General features: G+C 38.7%; 1 protein-coding gene across 3 annotated transcripts in view; it reads right to left on the minus strand.

The window, feature by feature from the left end:
- The window catches only part of CNTNAP4 (contactin associated protein family member 4), a 370,539-nt gene that overhangs the window by 290,066 nt on the left and 57,755 nt on the right, over positions 1-22,718 (minus strand). The gene's annotated exons all lie outside the window — the stretch shown is intronic.

Here is a 22,718-nt window from a genome sequence, read left to right on the forward strand (position 1 = left end):
AAATATAGCCATGTTCGCAACTGGCCATGGTGGGACAGAAATTGGCAAACTCTACAAATCAGCCCCCACTCCCAGCCCAGCCAATTCACCAATACACCACTGGCTGGTTCTATCCTGTCCGGGGAAGGGGGTGATGGGTGAGAGATGGGGGAGGGACTATCAGGGAAAAGATCAGAGAGTAAGGTGCGCTGGAGCACTCAAGAGTGAAAAATAAGAATCTACTGTATATTCAAGGATGTACAGTTAGAGCAGAACTTCTCATGTTTTCTTTTATTCACTGCACACCAGAAATATTACAGATGTGACTAGTGCATGTCTTGAGATATTTCATTCTTCCAGTTTAATACAATAATGCCTTATTTGGGGAATTTATTTATTTTAACTAATATTGACATTGATAATTACATAAGTAACATGTAATCATTGTAAAAGTCATGAAATACAGTTTAACACCTTCTTAAATCCATAATTATCTAATATTCAATATCTATTAAAATGCAACATCTATTACATAACACCCCAAATAAGAATATTAGCACATGTTTTCTTTCCCCCATTCTTTTGTCACCCACCTTAAGGCTCTGATATAAGGTCTAACATTTAAATAGAAGATTACCTTAGTGAAGTAAGTCAAGCAGAGAAAGACAATTATCATATGTTTTCACTCGTATGTGGAACATACGGAATAGTGAGGAGGACCACAGGGGAAGGGAGGGAAAACTGAATGGAAAGAAATCAGAGAGGGAGACAAACCATGAGAGACTCTGGACTCTGGGAAATAAACTGAGGGTTTCAGAAGGGAGGGAGGTGGGGAGATGGGGTAACCAGGTGATGGGTATGAAGGAAGGCACGTGTGGGGATGAGCACTGGGTGTATTATGCAACCAATGAATTGTTGAACACTACATCGAAAGCTAATGATGTACTATATGTTGGCTAATTGAAAATAATAATAAAAAATATTTTTAAAAGAATTATACAAAAAAAATATAAGATTACAATTTATATACTGTTTTTATTCAAACCTTATTCCTGCCATCCATGCCCTGCTTCATTAAACATCGAGTACAGGCCCTAATGCAAAGAGATGCCCAATAAATGTTTGCTATTATGGTGTGGTACGTACCACTGTGGAACCTAAAGAGACATATCTGTGTTAACAATTGTTCGTAAGATTTAAAAATTCTTTTGATGGCTGATACAATACAATGACTCTCTGAGAGAGGAAAAGCAGAACTCTTCAACAGCTCCAAAGAAGAGAAGCCTGCCAGGCAGGGGCATGCAGTGAGATGCACCCTCAGAAAGGGTGACAACAACTTGGAGCTGTGGGGTCAGCTTATATATGGCAAGTGGGGTACAGTTAGAGAGGCTCTGTGGGCTCCTTGTGGACTAATGTGAAGAGGTTCCGGGACACGGGCTTGTCCCTAATTGTCTGGTACTTGGCCCCAGGGTGACTACGGTTGAGGCACGGTAGCCACAGAGGGTGTGAGCCCAACAAGGGAAGTAGTCGGGCTGTGGATATGATCAGCTGCTCACGAACGGGAACTGACCATCCTCTTGTCAGGGCCTCAAAACTGAGTCAATACAGCATTTTAAAAAAGAATTACACGACAACAATATCCTCTCTCGATGGTATAATACTAACTCCTGCTTGTATTAGGGTATGATTCCCAAGTTACTCACTACATTGTCTTTAGAACTAGACACTTTTTTTCTCAAATTTCCTTTTTTCTTGGAATATATCATTGTTCAAAAAGTGTCTTCCACTCCATACATCAAAAGTGTAATGCTCTCTCTCTCTCTCTGATCCAAAATATTTATACATTCTGCAATTTTTGTTGGTTTGTGTTTACTTTTAATTTTCTCTGTATCTGCTCTTGAAGACCCTGTGGTTTTGCCCAGTAGCCTGGATGGGTGGAGTTTCAACATTAGGAATTTTATCTCTATCAGCTTATACCTCTGGGAAAATGCTGATTGTTTTGTGTCTTGCTCTTTCTAGTTAATTTGGTCACCAATACCCGATACAGTGTTTAGGTTAGAGGAGAATATTCTCATATTTTGAGCAAGAGGGCTTGTTGGTAGACATGGGCTCCGGCTGCATTTTTGGTGTCTGGGTGTCATTTATCCAGCACAGCTCTGCTGTCCACAAGGGGCACCCCTACTCCTGCAGCCTGTTATCTACATGGAAGAGAATTTATTCTTGAATGATCTGAAGAACATCTTTAATAGTACGCTCCCACAAAATAGCTCAGGAAATTCCTGAACCTTCAGTGGGACCTGTTCCCACAGCACTATTTTTAAAACTAAGCCAACTTTTCCTTCGTATTCCACTTCTCGGGATGTAATGAAACCCCATCCTACCTTTTCCACTCATCCTATTGTGGTATTACTTAATATTTATTGAGCAAGTGAGGACTTTGTGTCAGGCACAGTGTGAAGGCATTGTTATTTGATTCTCAAAGCAGCCCACTGAACAGAGGATAAGTCATACACGGAGAGTCTGAATACTTTGCTATATCTGCAGGGCAGCAAAAGGCCCAGTGCTCTTGACCAGGACCAGCACTGCCTCTCATATCGTTAGGATAAATGGAATCGGTAGTTCCCAATGGATGTAGAAAGGATGGAGCTGATAGAGGTAAGGGAAGCCTAGAATTTAGCAGGCAGCAGAGCCAACTTTCCTCCCACAAGTTAACGAAGACCACGTCTTTCAAGTACAGACACAGGATGGGAGTGGCAAATGGGTAACTATTTCCCTCCACTGCCTCTCTAATCTTACCAATCATCCTCAGGATCTATCCAAGTTTGGAAGTTGACGGTCTCCTGAGGTCTGATGATTACCAAGCATCCTCAGTCCTCTTACTACTACAACTGCATAATCTTTGTATTTTTATCATTTTTTTTAACACAGAAAAGTTGGAAAAGAGTGGATGAAGTGCCCCCAGCTGGCCATCATCTCAACCTGACATTTCAACATTAGGAATTTTATCTCTATCAGCTTATACCTCTGGGAAAATGCTGATTGTTTTGTGTCTTGCTCTTTCTAGTTAATTTCAACAGTCTGTACACTTTTTAATATAGAATGTTATAATCTTTCTCTAGCATTTTGACACTCCCTGATAGACCAGTATTTAAAAAGTGAACACATGAGAGGAGCACAGTGAGGAAAAAAGAAGCAGCATGACTCTGGTGAGTTAAAATTGGATCATCAATTCTCATCAGGAGAAAGAGGCACCTCTCACTGACGGCTCCCTCTTCCCAGCACCGCTCACTGTTACAGCTGTACTACCCGGACTTGAAACATTCGCAGTTAATTGACCTTGAACATTTCAATTTCTCACCTGTGGTGAAAAGGTACTACTGATATGCAAATTAAGCTATATCGTTAACGAGGTACACCAATAAAGTAATGGAAATTCAGATGCTCCTGTGCTTTACCAAGTTAAATCGGCCACAGGGAATCCAGAGATTCCCCATGGGGTTTTAAGCTGTTCTGCTCTGCAGATGTACATGGTCTAAGTATGTGAGGGGGTGTTATGCTTGTTCTAATTTTAAAACAAATGCTGAAGAATAATATGGAAAATGCAAACTTATAGGTACAGAGATGGATAGAACATGGCACACTTTGGTAGTGGCAGCCTATGGGGACAAGGAGGAACAGGAGTGACAGAAAATGAAAGATGACTTTAGATTACAGGAGCTGTATGCCCACCACAAAGCACCTAGCTTTCTGGAGCCATGCTGTTTTCATATTTACTTTTTTTAATGGAAAAAATGAGGGCTAACTCCAGCCGATGGTGAACTCTAAATTACTGTAAAATAAAATATAAGAATTCCTTATTTTATTTATTAACCAAACCTTTTAGCTGTTCATCAAGTATTATTCGTCCTTAATGATGTTTTTAATATGTCCATGTGTTCACCATCAGAGTCGACCAACACCTACAGACCAAAGACCATCTCTTCATAACCCCATCTAGTCCATGGTTATTGACACTTAACCCACAAAACAAAAACAGGAGTCTTGTCCCCTCAGCTCATTTTCTTCTTATTCCACTCTTTCTCTTCCCCAGCTGTGGCCTCATCACTGAGACCTGGCATAATAAAGTGTCATAAGTCTATCCAAAAAAAACATTTGTTGACTCTTCACATCATAGCCTAAAAATTCACATTTAAAACTGAAAATCCTCCCCATTGACGAGACTTCTAAATTAAATGTTGCAGTACTGCTGAGAATTTCAAAAAGCATATTAAATTGCCTATTGATTTCTCTCACACACAGCAAGCACGTGGACACATGGCAGTTGTTACTTTTTGAATTGTAAAACAATTATTATTACTATTGACTCCAAATAAAGATTTAGGATCACAGCACTAAATTCAGCTTTGAAAATATTTAGTTCCTGAATGACCACAAACCCAGCATCTCTTGTATCTTTTGCCTACCACTTTTAAACATCAGTTTCCTGGGGAATTTGCTTCTATAAAATATGTTGCTGTGAATCGTAAGGAAAGAAAAACAAACTACAAATTGTCTAGTATCTATTGTATGCTAAACACTCTACTAGAAATTTTATGTATCACATTAAGCTTAATTACTAAAATTATCTAGTGAAATGAAATGTTCTAACATCTCTTCAAATAAAACTTTAAAAAAAGATTTATAGAGGCTAAGTAAGTTTTCCTAATATTATGCAAATTAAATTTTCCCAATGTTATACAAATCATTTTAGTGTAGGTAAGAAATTACTTATTTTAGAAATAATCTAAATCTCTGTGAGGATCTCATTTTAAGAGTCACTTCCTTTTCAGTTCTTTTTTTTTTTTTAAGATTTTTTTATTTATTCATTCGAGACACAGAGATACAGAGAGAGAGAGAGAACATGAGCAGGGGGAGGAGCAGAGGGAGGGGGAGAAGCAGGCTCCCCGCTGAGCGGGGAGCCCAGTACGGGGCTCGATCCCAGGACCCTGGGATCATGACCTGAGCCGAAGGCAGACGCTTAACCATCTGAGCCACCCAGGCGCCCCTCCTTTTCAGTTCTTTACCCCTGAAATAATTGTACAACTATCATTGCCCATAGTGGTTAATTTTATTCCAAGAATATATCCAAATAATTTATTCAATATTATTTAAACATAAATAGCTGGCTGGTTGAATTATGTTTAAGATCCATATAGGCCATTTGCCAGATATCAATAATATTTGGTTCTGCTCATGGAAACACGTCTTACAATTTCAGGAAAGCGAAAAGAAAAATTGAAGAAAAAATACTCTTGGTTGAAGCCTTAAAATAAAGAAAAGAATCACCTCTATCCCCTACTAATATTAAAAATGGCACAATTGCCATTCCTGGTGGTCATCAATGAGATGATGTGTCATAGAGTTTGTCAACTTTGTAAAGGTACAAACTGCTCAGAAAGGAGTCATACTTCTTTCGCAATATTTAAAGTGTAGGAGGACACAAATGTTGAAGGACACAAAGCAGAGTGAATATAGTTGAATGACAGTCCTAGCTACCATTAGGCCATCTACATTTTTAAGAAATGATTGGCTCAGTCGTTAAGCGTCTGCCTTTGGCTCATGTCATGACCCGGGGTCCTGGGATTGAGTCCCACATCGGGCTCCTTGCTTAGCAGGGAGTCTGGTTCTCCCTCTGCCTCTGCCCCTGCTTGTGTTCCCTCTCCCGCTGTGTCCCTCTCTGTCAAATAAATAAAATCTTTAAAAAAAAAAAAAAGAAAGAAAGAAAGAAATGATTGGCTTAATTAAAATTGTCATAAGAAAGTTTCCCTCTAAGATAATTACTTTTTCTCACATGTGATTTCAACTAGATTTCCCCCAAGAGTCTAAGTTTGCCTGATTATTTTGATCTTGACATTAAGTTACAATAATGTAAGGAAACAAAAAGAACATTGTGCCAGTATTTGTTTGGCTCCCTTAAATGGTTTGCAGTGTCCCCGGCCACCATTTAGGACTCTTAGCAACTTCGTATCATTACCAGCATAGTTTCTTTGCTGAGAAGAAAACATGACACTACCGATGCTGAGTGAATTGCTGGTCTTTTTTCACAGAACGCTCTGGAATCTTGGCATTGCTGCCCCTGGGGTCCCAGGGACTGTTACAGGGATGAACGCATCACCTGAGCCAGGCCAGTGGAGCAATTCTAGGATTCTGTTGGGGCTACTGAAGAAGAGACCCTTTTTCCTGCTCAGAAAGCTGAAAGGACGGGAATAAGGCATCAAACTGCAGAAGCTGTCTTTGTGGAAAGCCTGCCCGAGTGAAGCCAACAGAGAGGGAAGCAGAGGTGGGAGATGAAGTGAGACCACGTTCTGCTGGCACAGTCAGCGCCCGAGTCCAGCTGTGCCTGCAGGCCACTCCCTGTGCCTCCCAGCTCTATGAGCCATGGGTCAGCCCCTTCACTCGTGCTGAACCTGCTCAGGGCCATTGCTTCAGCAATTCTCTCTCCTGCCTCATTATTTTTTTTCCCTCTTGAATGAATCATTCCCATGAATGTATAAGCACACTTTTTTCCCATTTTTTTAAAAAAGCTTGTCTTGACTCCACTGTACTTTTTTCTGCTTTTTATGTTGCCATTCTTCGAGTAAGATGTCCACACTCACACTCTGCAATTTTCCCCATTTCATTCTTGCTCAAGCCAATTATAACCAGCCTTTCACTCTGTACCATTCAACCGAACTTGCTCTTGTCAAGATGACCAAAGAACTCCATGTTACTAAGCCAAACGCTCAGAGCTCAGCCTTCCTACCACCTGACCTATTGAAGACATCTGAATACTTTGGCTCCTCCCAATGCTTCGGTATACTCTGTTCACTTAACTTCCACAAAATCTCCTTTTCTTAATTTTCTTCCCAGATGATTGGTTGCTCCTCCTCAGTCCCCATTGCTGGTTCTTTTATCTCTTATCACCTCTGAGGGTTGAGATGGTCCAGGGCTCAGGCCGCTGCCTGCTCCTTTTCTGTCCACATGCACCCCTTCGTGATCTCTCTTGGCCTCCTGGATTTAAATATTTAAATATTACCCATGTGCCAATAATTCCCTGATTTATAGCTCCACCCCATACCTCTCTCCTGAATTTCAGACTTGTATATTCAACTCCGTCCTTGATATCTATATTCCAAACCAAACCCCCATTCTTCCCCGTAATCCTACTCTGTTCATACCCTTCCCCGGGCCAGTTTATGACAATTCCATCCTTCCAGTTTCTGAGAACAACAACAACAACAAAGAAGTCATTCTTGACTCCTTTTTCACCATATTACCAAACTAACAGAAAATGCTATTGGTTGCCACCACTCCCACCCATGTCTGCTTGGTCCTCTTCCTCCCAGCTCACTCCCCCTTTAGCAGCAAGGGCCTCCCAGAGGTTCTCAGAGCAATCACCAGTCGTTCTGCCATCCCCTGTCCTGTGAAGCCATCCTTCCTGCCTGGAGGGCTCTTCTCCGAGATACGCTGGGCTAACATCCCTGCCATCTTCAAGTCCTCAACTCAAATCCCATCCTTCCCATAAAGGCCTGTATCCCCTGACCTCCTTTGTTACAATTCTTCCCACCCAACAATCCTGTTCCCATTTGTCTTACCCAAAACCACTTTTTCTTTTTTTTGACAGAAATTGACATCTTTACACATAGTATATGATTTTCTTACTTAGTATATTTATTGTTTATCCTTTATCTTCCCCTATTAGAATGTAAGCTCAATAAAGCCAAGAGTCTTTGCCTGTTTTATTCACTGATAGATCCTAAGTGTCTACCACATGGCCCAACACACAGTGGATGCTTAATAATGTGCTTAATGTGTACTGCATAAGGAATGAAATAAATCTGTAGCCATATAGATATAATAAGACTCTGTAAATTCATATGTCAAACTAGGGGCAAAGCAAGAACTAGAGCCAAACTAAATAAAGGTACAGGACGCTTTTCTTTGAAGCAAGGTATTTTCAATGAGGTTCTCAAAGAGAAACCTCAAGCACTTGGCTGAGACACACACACACACACACACACACACACACACACACACACACTGACTACCAATTACCCCAGTTATACAGTTTAATCACTTGTAAACTACATTTTCTAGATGTATTTATGGCTTTGTTTTTGGATTTTTGATACAGTGAAAAAGATGCTTTTCACTTCATTTCCCCAGAAAGGCTCTAAATTAATAATACCTCACTCAGTTCTCTGAGGTTTTAGTTCTTTGCTGTTGATCTGTTTTTCCCTCGCGGCAATTTGGCAGACTGACTTTCCGTCCCACTTCTTGTATTGCCAGAGCAAACATTTCTGAAATCTTTAATAATTCAGTGGATTGAAAAGTAAATATTTACACCCTTTCTCTGTTTGGGCATTTTGATTTGTATATTTGATTTGCAAATTTTGTGACAGCCAAATTTACTCTGGAAAGCTGGAAAAAAGTTATAAAAACACTAAATTCTGTGCCAGCAAGTTTTATTTCACTCAAATTAGTCATTTTAGAAAATTGACTTTTAGCACATGATGTCTAGAAATTCAAATGATAATCAGGACTTGCTCATGTTTTGCTTTCTAAGCCCATTATGATGCTTTGCTAAAAGTTTTGATTTAGATCTATTGCAGCGAGGCAGGTCATTTCAGTAAATGACATCATGAATCGGAAAGAGCATACTAACAATATCCCAGAGGTTTAAAAACCATTTTTTGCTTCCGTACCTTTTTTTTTTTTTTATCTTCCTTAGCCAGACAGAGATGATAAGCTGTCATGAGCCAAATGTCCTTATATCACTCCTTCTGGGTCAACAAACTGAAGTCACTCTCTTGTACCAACAGACATCATTTCCACATAATGACTGGAAAAGGCAGCGTTACTAGAGCATAGTATATCAAAAAGGTAAAAAGTGCAAAACCAATCCCAAGCATTTGATTGATTACATCATTTAATACTTTCTCAGTTTGTAAAAATGCTAAGACCTATCAAGATAATATCATATTCCCAATTAAAGAGATATGTTTACCTCTAGGCTTAGGTATTTGTTGAATTCAGTCTTAAATATACATAGTTTATTTAATTCCATGATTTATTCCTTTTTAAGTGTTATTTCATTGTGGAAAGTTTTATTTTATAGGCAAGAGGAAAAACTATTAGTGATGCTTGTGACCATGACAGCCTTAACGTTCCCCTCAGCTTGACTCAACTTTAGACAGGCTCCTTTCTGAGTATAGGTCCCTGACTTCCTTTTTCTTAGATTATTTAATTTAGGAAACTTGAAACTATAAATTATTTCTCTGCCCCTTGAGATATAGATCTTCATCAAGCCTCTTTCCAGGTTTACAATTCAAGAAAGTCTTTCTCAAGGACCTGAGTCATCCCTTGAAACACAGTCATCAAGAAAGATAGTGCCTCGTTTCCCAGTCTCTGTGGGAGGGTAGAAGCCTAATTTCCATAATCACCAATTAGCAAACACAAATGCCTAATCACATTGACCAACTTCCCCCCTAATGTTCTTCAGTACTTTTCTACTGGCTCAGCCCAGTGCTTAAAAACTCTCCTACCCTTTGTTTCAAGAGAGTTGAGTTCAGTATCTCTCCCCTATTGCAATAGTCTTGACCCCCATTACTGTAGTATTGAATAAAGTCTGTCTGGTGTGTTTACCCAATCCAGTGCAATTATTCTTTTGAGCTTTTTAAATGTTATTTATTATTGAAGTATAGTTGACATACAATATTATATTAGTTTCAGGCATAAACAACAGTGATTCAACAATTCTATACATTACTCAATGCTCATCACAATAAACATAGTCATCATCTGTCACCACACGATGTTGTTATGATGTTATTGACTATATTCCCTATGCTGTACTTTTCATCTCTGTGACTTATTTTTTTTTAAGATTTATTTGAGAGAGACAGCGTGTACGTGCATGCATGCGGGTCGTGGGGAGGGGCAGAGAGAGAGAATCTTCAAGCGGACTGCTGGCTGAGTGCAGAGCCTTATCTCACAACCCATGAGATCACGACCTGAGCTAAAACCAAAAGTCCGACATTTAACCAACTGAGCCACCTAGGCACCCCACTCTCTGTGACTTATTTATTTTGTAACTGGAAGTTTATACTAGTGCTATTTTTCTTTGGCAGAAGATAACTGTGGGTTTCTTATTTGGAGCAATGTGTTTTTCATTTTTCTGTCCAATGGACTATATTCCCCAGAACCATTCCACAATCAGAGTCCAGGAGGAGAAGACAAAGGACAATGCTTAGAAGTGAATGAGGGTCTAACTGGAAGCTCACCAGAGGGATTCTTCATGGTAATGACATTTTGCAAAGACTACTGCACATCTGCTCCATCTATTATACTAAAGAATGTCACAACCAGCTTCAGGGAATCTGAATAGCAACAAGAAGTGTCATGGGGCCCCTCCAGCAAAAGGGGATGGCCTTTGACAAGAAAACAGTCAAGGGATGGATTGGCCACCAAAATTGGCAGTGCACGTCAACAAACATGTAGGGTTAGGACCAACCCAACCACACTCAGCAGATATTGCTTACCCGGGACACAAGGATCCAACCAATGATCTTGTGGTAAACACCAACACAACAACCAACATATGCCAGGGGACCCCTACCCAGCTGTGCCATGTATCATCTGAGTTTCTTATATGCCAGCTGCCATTCTGGAAAGAACTAGAGGAAAGATTAGGAAATCAGAAAGTCCGAGCATTTATCTGGAAGAGACTGGCACAACCAAAGAAGGCTACTTTACCCAGCAGATGCCCGGGGGCTTGAGGTGAACTGATATATGGGCACATATGGGAAACGGTCTCTAAACTAAAAAGCAAATAGGATTGCCCCACCTTAAAACAACAGTCACAGGTGCAAAAGTGTTGACAACTGAAAAATATGTGGTGTTTCCATGTTATTCCTCAACTACCATAACCTGCAAACTCAGAGATTTGAAAACTGGCTGAGAAAATCAGATCGACTAGTATTTCAGATCTGAATGATTAATGTACTATAGTACCTTTATGAGTGTTCTGTTTATGTGCCTAATATCCCAAAAGCTGATTATGCATTTTTACAAATTTTGATTTTATAAAACTGTATGTGGATTGTGAAGAACAATGCTATTTGCATGTGTATATGGGTGGTCAACCAGAATCGGTGCTTCTGTCTGATTCAAAAAATATTCTGCCATGTGTGCAGTAGATTCTATACTCTAGATTCTGTACTCTAGAGCAGAATCGCTCAACATTCATTGAGCATCACAGTGATAATTGGTACAAACTAGACAGAAAAGCAAAAAAAATTATATATATATACATACATGTACACACACACACACACACACACTGCTTTTAAATAGATATAATGTTCTACAATAGCATGGGGGAGTGGGATACAAATAGAATTTAGTGTCTGAAGCCAGCAAGTACAATATTCCCCCATGCATACATTCAATTCTAAAAATGCGTTCCAGTTGCAGACCCTTTTGCTACACAAATGAATTGCTTCCTCTAACATCCAAGAACCCTGGGCAGCTCCATCTGGCTCCTGGCCTATGCACAAATAGAGAAGCACACGAGAGTTATGTTTTCATGAAAAATACAGAGAAAAAATATGCTATTATGGATTTTATGTAAAAATGTAATATATTACCATTAATTTTGCCAGTGATTGATATACATTTGGATTTTCTGAGTTATGCTCAATAATCACATGTGTTTTAAATGATCTTTACCTCCTTGTACAGAACAAATCGAATTTCAACATATTTAATTTGGGGATATTGTGCTAAACTAGTGAAGAATACAAACAGATGCAAATGTAACAAACCACTGCTGGTGATTTTTCCAACCAAGCACTTTTATGTATTAATCTGATTTTAACCTATGGCTATAAACTTGCTATTTTGTCACTTCATCTCCTAAATTGAGAAATAAATAACTTCTAAAATTATATGCCACCAATTATTGTATATTAGAAAGAGCAGGCACATATTACCCTGGCTTCACCAAGATAAAAATCACCTCAGTCTGAGGGAGCAGGATCAAGTCTGTCAGGAAGGTAGGAAATGCAGGTAGAAGAGGAAAGAGCACAGCATTTTGCTCTGTTTATCTCCATCTTATTTCTATTTGTAATGCATAATGGAAAGTTCTAAATTGTCCCTTTTGATAAAAAGAAAGTCTCACAAAGCAACCTCATTTCCACTCAAACCAGTGAGGCCTTTCATACAATTGTCAGGCCACCTATCATAGTTCATGGCTCCCAATGTATATTGATCCATTGAGTCATAATAAAGCAATGCTTCCAGCTGAGAATGAGAGTTAATGCAAACATTTTCTGGATCAGAAAAGACAGACCAAAAAAAAAAAAAAAGAAAATAGGTCATGCTTCTGCCTAGCCAATTTCAAATTGCTTCTGGCAATACTGTGAATCTCATCCACACCCCTGCGTTTTCCACACACTCTGTTACTACTAAGGAGAATGGTAGCAACTGAAAAACAGCACCCTAGCAGAGAATTTTAATGCTCATGATGACAGCTACCATAATTGCAAAATGCAAATCCTTTTGACAAGCACAATCGAAAATCAATTACTAGCATGAATTTATTATACTGCAATTGTCACTGCTCTTTTTATTTTCTTCTCTGAAAACAAAAAAAAAAATTAATAAAGATCCATTTGGAACGTACCTTCAGAGTTCAGAATTTTGCATCTTCATTTTAAAAATTTATCACAAAGGAAATTTTTTTTAATTTTTAATAAAAATGAATACATACGTACATACATAAATACAAATACATAAATAAAGGGCAGAGGAAACTTTTCGAGGTGATGAATAAGTTTATGGCCTTGATTATGGTGATGGTTTCATGGATGTATTTTTTTTTATTTTTTTATTTGAGTATAAGTGACCCACAGTGTTACATTATTTTCAGGTGGAACATAGTGATTCAGCTTCTCTATACATTATGCTGTGCTCACAAGCGTAGCTACCTTCTCTCCCCATACAACGCTACTACAGTACCATTGACTATATTCCCTATGTTGTACCTTTTATTCCTGTGACTTACTCATTCCACAACTGGGAGTCCATACCTCCCACAACCCTTTACCCATTTTGCCCATCCGTCCGCCCCTTCCCTGTGGCAACCATCAGTTTGTTCTCTGTATTTACAGGTCTGATTCTTCTTTTTGTTTTTTTAATTCATTTGTTTAGTTTTTTAGATTCTATATATGAGTGAATCACGGTATTTGTCTTTCTCAGTCTGACTTATTTCACTTAGCATAATACCTGCTAGGTCCATCCATGTTTTCACAAATGGCAAGATCTCATCCTTTTTTATGGCTGCACAAAATTTTGTTTCCCACAGTGGCTGTACCAACTTACATTCCCACCAACAGTGCCCGAGGGTTCCTTTTTCTCCACATCCTCGCCAACACTTGTTATTTCTTGTCATTTTGATTTTAGCCATTCTCACAGGTGTGAGGTGGTATCTCATTGTAGTTTTGATCTGCATTTCCCTGATGATTAGTGAAATTGAGCATCTTTCCATGTGTCTGTTGGCCATCTGTATGTTTTCCTTGGAAACATGTCTGTTCAGGTCCTCTGCCCAGTTTTTAATCTGTTTTGGGGGGGGTTTGTGTTGAGCTATATTAATTCTTTATATATTTTGTATATTAACCCCTTAACAGATATGTCATTTGCAACTATCTTCTCCCATTCAGTATACTGCCTTTCGGTCTTATCAATTGTTTCTTTTGCTCTGCAAAAGCTTTTTATTGTGATGTACTCCCAATAGTTTATTTTTGCTTTTGTTGCCCTTGCCTCAGGAGATATATATCGAAAAATATTGCTAAAGCTGATGTCAAAGAAATTACTGCCTGTGCTCTATTCTAGGGTTTTTATGGCTTGAGGTCTCACATTTAGGTCTTTAATTTTGAGTTTATTTATGTGTATGTTGTTAGAAAGTGGTCCAGTTTCATTCTTTTACATGTAGTAGTCCAGTTTTCCCAGCACCATTTATTGAAGAGACTATCCTTTTCCCCATTGTATATTCTTAGCTCCTGTGTCGTAGATTAATTGGCCAAATAATTGTGAGTTCACTTCTGGGCTCTCTATTCTGTTCTACTGATCTGTCTATTTCTTGTACCAGTACCATACGGTTGTGATTATTACACCTTTGTAGCATATCTTTAAATGTAGAAGTGTGGTGCCTCCAGCTTTGACCTTGTTTCTCAGAATTGCTTTGGCTGTTCAGGGTCTTTTGTGGCTCCACACAAATTGTAGTATCACTTGTTCTAGTTCAGTGAAAAATGCTGTTGGTATTTTGATAGGGACTGCACTGAATCTGTAGATTGTTTTGGGTAGTATGGATCATGGGTATATTCTTATCTCCAAACTCATCAACTTGTAAACATTGAATATGTACAGGGTTTTGTGTATCAATCATACCTCAAAGTAGCTTTTAAAAATTAGCAATTTGTAATTTTAGGAAATATGAATGTAGTATTTCCAGAGTCAGCTTGGCTCAACAGTCAATCATAAATGTCAACAACTTTATATTTCTATTTAAAAGCACTGATTGGGGCGCCTGGGTGGCTCAGTTGTTAAGCGTCTGCCTTCGGCTCAGGTCATGATCCCGGGGTCCTGGGATCGAGCCCCGCATTGGGCTCCCTGCTCTGCGGGAAGCCTGCTTCTCCCTCTCCCACTCCCCCTGCTTGTGTTCCCTCTCTCACTGTGTCTCTCTCTGTCAAATAAATAAATAAAATCTTTAAAAAATAAAAATAAAGGCACTGATTTTCAGTAATCAAAAAACAACCAATAAACAAAACACCAGGACCAAATGGCTTCACAGGTGAATTATACCAAACACTTAAAGAAGAGTTAATACCTATTCTACTCAAACTATCCTAAAAAATAGAAGAAGGAAAACTTCCACATTCATTCCATGAAGCCAGTATCATCCTGATATCAAAACCAGATAAGGATATTACCAAAAAAAAGACCAAAAAAAGAACTATAGGCCAATGTCTCTGATAAACATAGATGCAAAAATCCTCAACAAAATACTAGCAAACCAAATCCAACAATAAATTTTTTAAAATCACTCACCAAAATCAAGTGGGATTTATTCCCAGGATACAAGGGTGGTTCAATATTCATAAATTAATCAATGTGATACAGCACATCAATAAGAGAAAGGGCAAAAACCATATGATCACTTCAATAGATGGAGAAAAACCATTTGACAAAGTACAACCATTCATGATAAAAAAAAATCCCTCAGCAAAGTAGGTTTAGAGGGAACATACTTCAACATAATAAAGGCCATATATGAAAAACCCACAGCAAACATCATACTGAATGGGGAAAAACTGAGAACTTTTCCCCTAAGGTCGGGAACAAGACAAGGATGTCCACTCTCACCACTTTTATTCAACACAGTAATGGAAGTCCTAGCCATAGCAATTAGACAACAAAAAGAAATAAAAGGCATCCAAATTGGTAAGGAAGAAGTGAAACTTCCACTATTTGCAGATGACATGATACTATATATAGAAAACCCTAAAGACTCCACCAAAAAACTACTGGAACTGATAAACAAATTCAATAAAGTCACAGCATACAAATCAATGTGCAGAAATCTGTTGCATTTCTATACACTAATAATGAAGAAGCAGAAAGAGATATTAAGAAAACAAGCCCATTTACAATTGTGCCAAAAACAATAGGATACCTAGTAATAAACCTAACCAAAGAGGTGAAAGACCTGTACTCTGCAAACTACAAAACACTGATGAAAGAGATTGAGGATGACGCAAAGAAACAGACATTCCATGTTCATGGATTGGAAGAAAAATACTGTTAAAATGTCTACACTACCCAAAGCAATCTACACATTTAATGCAATCCCTATCAAAATACCAACAGAATGGGGCGCCTGGGTGGCTCAGCTGGTTAATCAAACTCTTGATTTCGGCTCAGCTCATGATCTATGGATGGTGAGACTGAGCCCCACACAGGGCTTCACGCGGGGCATGGAGCTTGCTTAAGATTCTCTCTCCTCCTCTCCTTCTGCCCTTCCCCCTACCACTTGTGCATGCTCTCTAAAAAAAGACAAGAAAAAAGAAAAGCTAGAGGCACTGCAATTCCAGACTTTAAGTTATATTACAAAGCTGTAGTAGTCGAAACAGTATGGTACTGGCACAAAAATAGACACACAGGGCGCCTGGGTGGCTCAGTCGTTAAGCGTCTGCCTTCAGCTCAGGTCATGATCCCAGGGTCCTGGGATCGAGCCCCACGTCAGGATCCCTACTCAGCGGGAAGCCTGCTTTCCCCTCTCCCACTCCCCCTGCTTGTGTTCCCTCTCTCGCTCTCTTTCTGTCAAATCAATCAATAAATAAAATCTTTAAAAAAAAAATAGACACATAGATCAATGGAACAGAATAGAAAACCCAGAAATGAACCCACAACAAAATGGTCAGTTACTCTTTGAAAAGGAGGAAAGAATACCAAATGGGAAAAAGTCCCTTCAACAAATGGTGTTGGGAAAGCTAGCCAGCAACATGCAAAAGAATGAAACTTGATCACTTTCTTACACCATATACAAAAATAAACTCAAAATGAATTAAAGACCAAATCTGAGACCTGAAGCCATAAAAATCCTAGAAGAGAGCACATGCAGTAAGTACTCTGACATGAGCCATAACAACATTTTTCTAGGTATGAGGCAAGGGAAATAAAAGCAAAAATAATCTACTGGGACTACATCAAAATAAAAAGCTTCTGCATAGCGAAGAAAATAATCAATAAAACTAAAAGGCAACCTACTGAATGGGAGACAGTAACTGCAAATGATGCATCTGATAACAGGTTAGTTCCCAAAATATAGAAAGAACTTATAAAACTGAACACCCAAAAAATGAATAATCCAACTAAAAATAGGCAGAAGAAATGAACAGACATTTCTCCAAAAAAGACATCCAGATGGCCAACAGACACATGGAAAGATGTTCAACATCACTCATCATTAGAAAATACCAATGAAAATTACAATGAAATATCACCTCACACCTGTCAAAATGGCCTAAAATCAAAAAGACAAGAAATAACAGGTGTTGGTGAGGATGTGGAGAAAAAGGAAACCTCTTACACTGTTGGTGGAAATGCAAACTGGTGCAGCCACTGTGGAAACAGTATGGAGGTTCCTCAAAAAGTTAAAAATAGAAGTACCCTACAATCCAGTAATTTGCACTACTGGGTATTTACCTAAAAAATACAAAAACACTGATTCAAAGAGATACATGCACCCCTATGTTTATAGCAGCATTATTTACAATAGCCAATTTATGGAAGCAGCCCAAGTATCTATCGATCAATGAATGGATAAATAAGAGGTGATATAGATATACAATGGAATATTATTCAGCCATAAAAAAGAATGAAATCTTGCCATTTGCAACGTCATGGATGGAGCTAGAGTATAATGCCAAGTAAATAAATCAGTCAGAGAAAGACAAATAGCATATGATTTCACTCATGTGTCGAATTTAAGAAACAAAACAAATGAGTAAATGAAAAAGAGAGTGAGACAAACCAAGAAACAGACTCTTAACAATAGGAAACAAACTGATGGTTACCAGAGGAGCAGGGGGTGGAGGAATGTGTGAAACAGGTGATGGGGATTAAGAAGTGCACTTGTGATGAGCACTGGATGATGTATGGAATTGATGAATCACTATATTGTACACCTGAAACTAAGAGAACACTGTATGTTAACTATACTGGAATTAATTAAATAAAATAAAGGCACTGCTTTTTCCTGTAACAGATGCATAAATGAGTAGAAGAATATTGTGTCATGTTATGCACTCTTTGTACAATTTTTAAGTCTATCATTTTTAACAAAATTATATGCAAGCCTGGATACAAACTTCCTAGCATTTTATGTTCCTTTACATAAAAACAGGAGGGACAATATGAAGGGATGGATATCACAGGGAATTCCCAGATGACACACAAGTAGAGTTTTAATAAGAAATTCATGATTCGCATAATTCTTGAGAGATGATGCTTTCCAAAAAAGAAAAAAAGCTTTTTGCTTTTGCTATGCTGACATCCTGTATCTTTAGAATAAAAGATTTGTCTAGGTCAATAAATGAGCTGAGAAAAAGCCATCAGGAAACATCTCTAGATCAGAAGTCATGACCAAATCACTTAGAGCAAACCCTTCCTTCTTTAGTTCATTTCCTCTCCTCAGCCCCTTTGGCCAGCCTTTTTCTGTATCCTTCAAAGAGCCCCCTTTCTCTACTTCTGTTTAAAAGCTAATACAATTCTCTCCTCTTTTACTTTTCATTCTCCGTGGACTGCATTTCTCATGCCTGTGGCTGCAACGATTAGCTTTTTGTTTTTGGATGATGACGCCTGAATCTTTATTTTGAGCTCTGACTTTCCTTTGAAATCTGTATCCCAAATCCTGAATGTTTCCTATACATCTATTCATGGATGCCCTATAGATATCTCAAGCTCAACATTCCAAAACTGGATGCCTTACCTCCTGTCAGAACCAGATGGCCACATCATCTCAATCTTTGTTCAGACTGAAATCTTAAATCACTCCTAATTATTCCCTTTCAATAACAGAAAAAGAAATCTCTAATGTGTAAAAATTACCAGATCTGGTCATTGTTACCTCCAAAGTGATTTTCATTGTAGCCTTTGCTTTTCAGGATCCCTACCTTGGTTTGAGCCCTTCTTATTCCAACCACTCAGTTAAAAACTTTCTTTATTTGTTAGTTGCTAGGGATATAAACTTGAACTGAGTAAGTGAAAGAATGAAAAGACATGAAACCACTTGAGGGATCTTAGTGAGGGGGCATTGGCAGGGCTCAGTAATCTGTGGGTACCCCTTTCGATACCGAATGCTGGAAGGGCAAGAAGAAGCTTATAAAGTCAAGGATGATAGCTTGGAAAACCCTCTAAATGGTGATGCTGACAGTAAAGTCATCAGTGGAAGGGAAATTCGGAAGATGTAAAATGGAAGGAACAGGAATCCTGAGGAAGCTTGAAAGATATAGGAAACCGTGGACTGATTCACTTTAGAAAAGAGGGACAGCTCTTCCAGGACGGTGACAACGAAGGAAGCAAGGCCAGTGGGATTTGGCTACGTTTACAGGCTTTGGAGAGGAGGACAGGAAATTGTGTTCCTGCCTGACGTCCTACCCTTCTGGAAATCTTCAATATGTGCCTCTTAAAGAGCCGATCTATTTTTGTCACTGTTCCCAGAGTTGCTTTAGTAAAAGCAAGTTGAATAATTTTTCTGGTAACAAAAGGAATCCTTTTAGGGCATTTAACACAACTTCAGTTTGGCATTGGAGACACTGGAGTCTCAGAAAACAGTGCATTTTTCTACGAAGTCTGTTCTCATTCTTCACAATTTCATTTGAATGATGTGTATTCCTGTGCCCCTCACTCAGCCAGGACTTTCCTTCCTCCACCTTTCAGCAGCAGCTCAAATAGCGCCTCTCCCACAGGCTGGCTTGTTACTTACGAGAACTTGGTAACGGCAAAAAATAGAGTCTATTTACATTTGTTAAATTAATAACTAAGAATCAAACTCCATATCAGAATATCATTGTCATATTTAAATCCAACCTTGTAAAAACTTTTGTGAGCTGGTCAGACATAAAAGTGAGGCTTGCCATTAGCTGAACCGTTACCCTTCAAATATGGCCAAACTCAGAGCAACAGAACTAAATTAGATGCTGAGATGACTTCAGGAGGCCAAAGGTCTGTAAGAATTTTGCTTTCTACTAACAAAGTAAAATGACGGACTTTTTAAATGAGGAAAGCTGACATTTCAAAGTATCTTAAACTCTCTTTTTGCCATTTATTTTATAAAAAATAGTTCTGATTAATTCTCATCAATCTTTTTTTTTCATCAATCTTTTTTTTGGAGTATCTGAAATGCTTCCTTTTTTTTAAAGATCTTATTTATTTATTTGACAGAGAGAGAGATACAGTGAGAGAGGGCACACAAGCAGGGGGAAGTGGCAGGCAGAGGGAGAAGCAGGCTTCCCGTTGAGCAGGGAGCCCGACACGGGGCTCGATCCCAGGACCACGGGACCATGACCTGAGCCGAAGGCAGACGCTTAACGACTGAGCCACCCATGCGCCCCTGAAATGCTTCTTGAATTCCAATGAATAAATGAGTATTTGGTGAATATTGATTTAATAAAAGTGTCTCAATTAAATATCCTAACATTTAAGTTATTGTGGTATGTGTAGATTACAAAGTGGTGAGATCTTATGTTTTTGACCAGTCTAAACACTATTAAACTTTCTTGCTACCCTTTAAAAATAGGAAGAAGGCAGAAATAAAATATCAAAAAATTGAATCCAGGAGGGGTTATGAAATTTATGACATTTCTAAATCTTAATAAAAACTATGAAGGGGGGGGTGCCTGGGTCACTCAGGTGGTTGAGCATCTGACTCCAGATTTCAGCTCAGGTCACGATCTCAGAGTTGTGAGATCAAGCCCTGAGTCGGGCTCCCTGCTCAGCGTAGAGTCTGCTTGAAATTCTCTCTCCCTCTCCTTTTGCCCCTCTCCCCACTCACACACATGCACACTTTCTCTCTCTAAAATAAATAAATAAATAAATAAATAAATAAATAAATAAAATCTTTAAAAAACTATGAAAGCACATGGGAATAGAAGAATATGAAGTACCACCTTCTTTAAAATCTCTAAATGCCATCCCTCATAACAAAGAATATAGAATTTATCTCCCTAATCACACAGACTGGTTACGGTTTTCAGTACTAGACCACACACAAACTTCTCAGAGAAAGCTATTATATACAAGGAATTATCAGTACTGCTCTATTCACCACCAATACCCACTATTCGTGAACCAAATGTGATCACTATATCCACTAATGCATACGTAGTCAAAAGAAATGTCAGGCATGACTCTGGATCACTAGTTATAAATAGAAGTTGCCCATGTGCTTCCCTGTCCTGACTCATTTGATTCTCACAACAAGCCTGTGAGATGGGAAACTACTATTTTTCCTCATTTAGACATGAAGAGACTGAGGCAAAGGGAGGTAGTCCCTTGTAAAAGGTCACAGAGCTAATATCAGGCAAACCCTGAACACTGTTGACCCGAGCCCATTCTTCATCACAGATGACATGGCTTCCACCTTCAGGAAGTTTGCTTTTTATGAAACAGGAAGTTGACACATGAGCAGGTGATATATATTACATGCAGAACTGAAACAGGATATACACTACAGAAGTTTAGGATCTGGACAGTGTTGCTGGCTGAGTGATTAGCAAAACAGAAACATTCCATTTACGTTCTAGGGTAGGATTCTGAAAGGTTGAAATGAAGGGTTGGAGCCTTCCAAGCAGAGGAATGATACGAGGGCAGACAGATGCAAGGCACATTTTTCAGAATGGCAGTAATTGGACTGAAGGGAGAGAGAGGGCATGGAGAGGGCAGTGGTCATTAAGACAGGAAAAGAAAGTGGATCCAAAATGTAGAAAGTCTTTCATTCAAAGCTAAGAAAACAACTGTCAAACCTTCAGCATCTAAGGACCACTTAGTGTGTGTTTTTTTTTTTTTTTTAAAGATTTTATTTATTTATTTGAGAAAGAGAGAATGAGAGAGAGCACATGAGAGGGGTTAGGGTCAGAGGGAGAAGCAGACTCTCTGCTGAGCAGAGAGCCCGATGTGGGACTCGATCCAGGGACTCCAGGATCATGACCCGAGCCGAAGGCAGTCGCTTAACCAACTGAGCCACCCAGGCGCCCCTTAGTGTGTGTTTTATGGTGGGCACACGTGTGGATCACCAACTTTAAATAAATTAATATCAAAAAAGACAATCTACAATTTTAAATGTATAGAATAAACAATATTTAGGATCACTAATAATATGCATGCTTATTCACATTGTTCTACAAGAAGATATTATTTGCAATCTTTTACCAGGCTATACCCAGCTTAATGATGGATAGCTTGATCTGTATGGGCCACTTACATAGCCAGCTACTTTAACTTCTCACTCTTGATAGTTACTCAATAAAATATTTTAACTCCTATTTTTAGGTCACTGAAAAAAACAGAAGATTTTGTGGATCTGTCAGAGATTTCTGGATATTTTGATAAAAGATAGACATTGAATGGTGGGCTGTTCTTCTTTTAGCATAAAATCCAATAGCATGTCAACCAACATGTCCAACCCCAGAAACTGGAAGTTTGAATGTTTCAACTTGGGATATACATTCTTAATATACTTACTTGTATGTGGTTCTAGAAACAAGTTTTTTAAACTATGCTAAAGAACTTACATGTGCAGGGCCACAGTTGGTTAAGCTTCTGACTCTTGGTTTCAGCTCAGATCATGATCTCAGGGTTGTGGGATCAAGCCCCATGTCAGGCTCTGCACTGGGTGTGGAGCCCGCTTAAGATTCTCTCTCTCTCTCCTTCTCCCTCTGCCCCCCCACTCGTGCTGTCTCTCTCTAAAATAAATAAATAATTTTTTTTAAAAAAAGAACTTACATGTGTATTGTGAGTATACAAAAAAAACATAAATATATATATATATATATATATATATATATATATATTTTTTTTTTTTTTTTTTTAAAGCAACAATCAAGGACTGGGAACACATCAAACTCTTGGCTCAGGTCTTTGCATTGCAGTCCAATTTGTAA

This window comes from Phoca vitulina, unplaced genomic scaffold (genome assembly GCF_004348235.1).
Source record: "Phoca vitulina isolate PV1807 unplaced genomic scaffold, GSC_HSeal_1.0 scaffold56, whole genome shotgun sequence".
In the NCBI taxonomy this organism is placed as follows: Eukaryota; Metazoa; Chordata; class Mammalia; order Carnivora; family Phocidae; genus Phoca; species Phoca vitulina.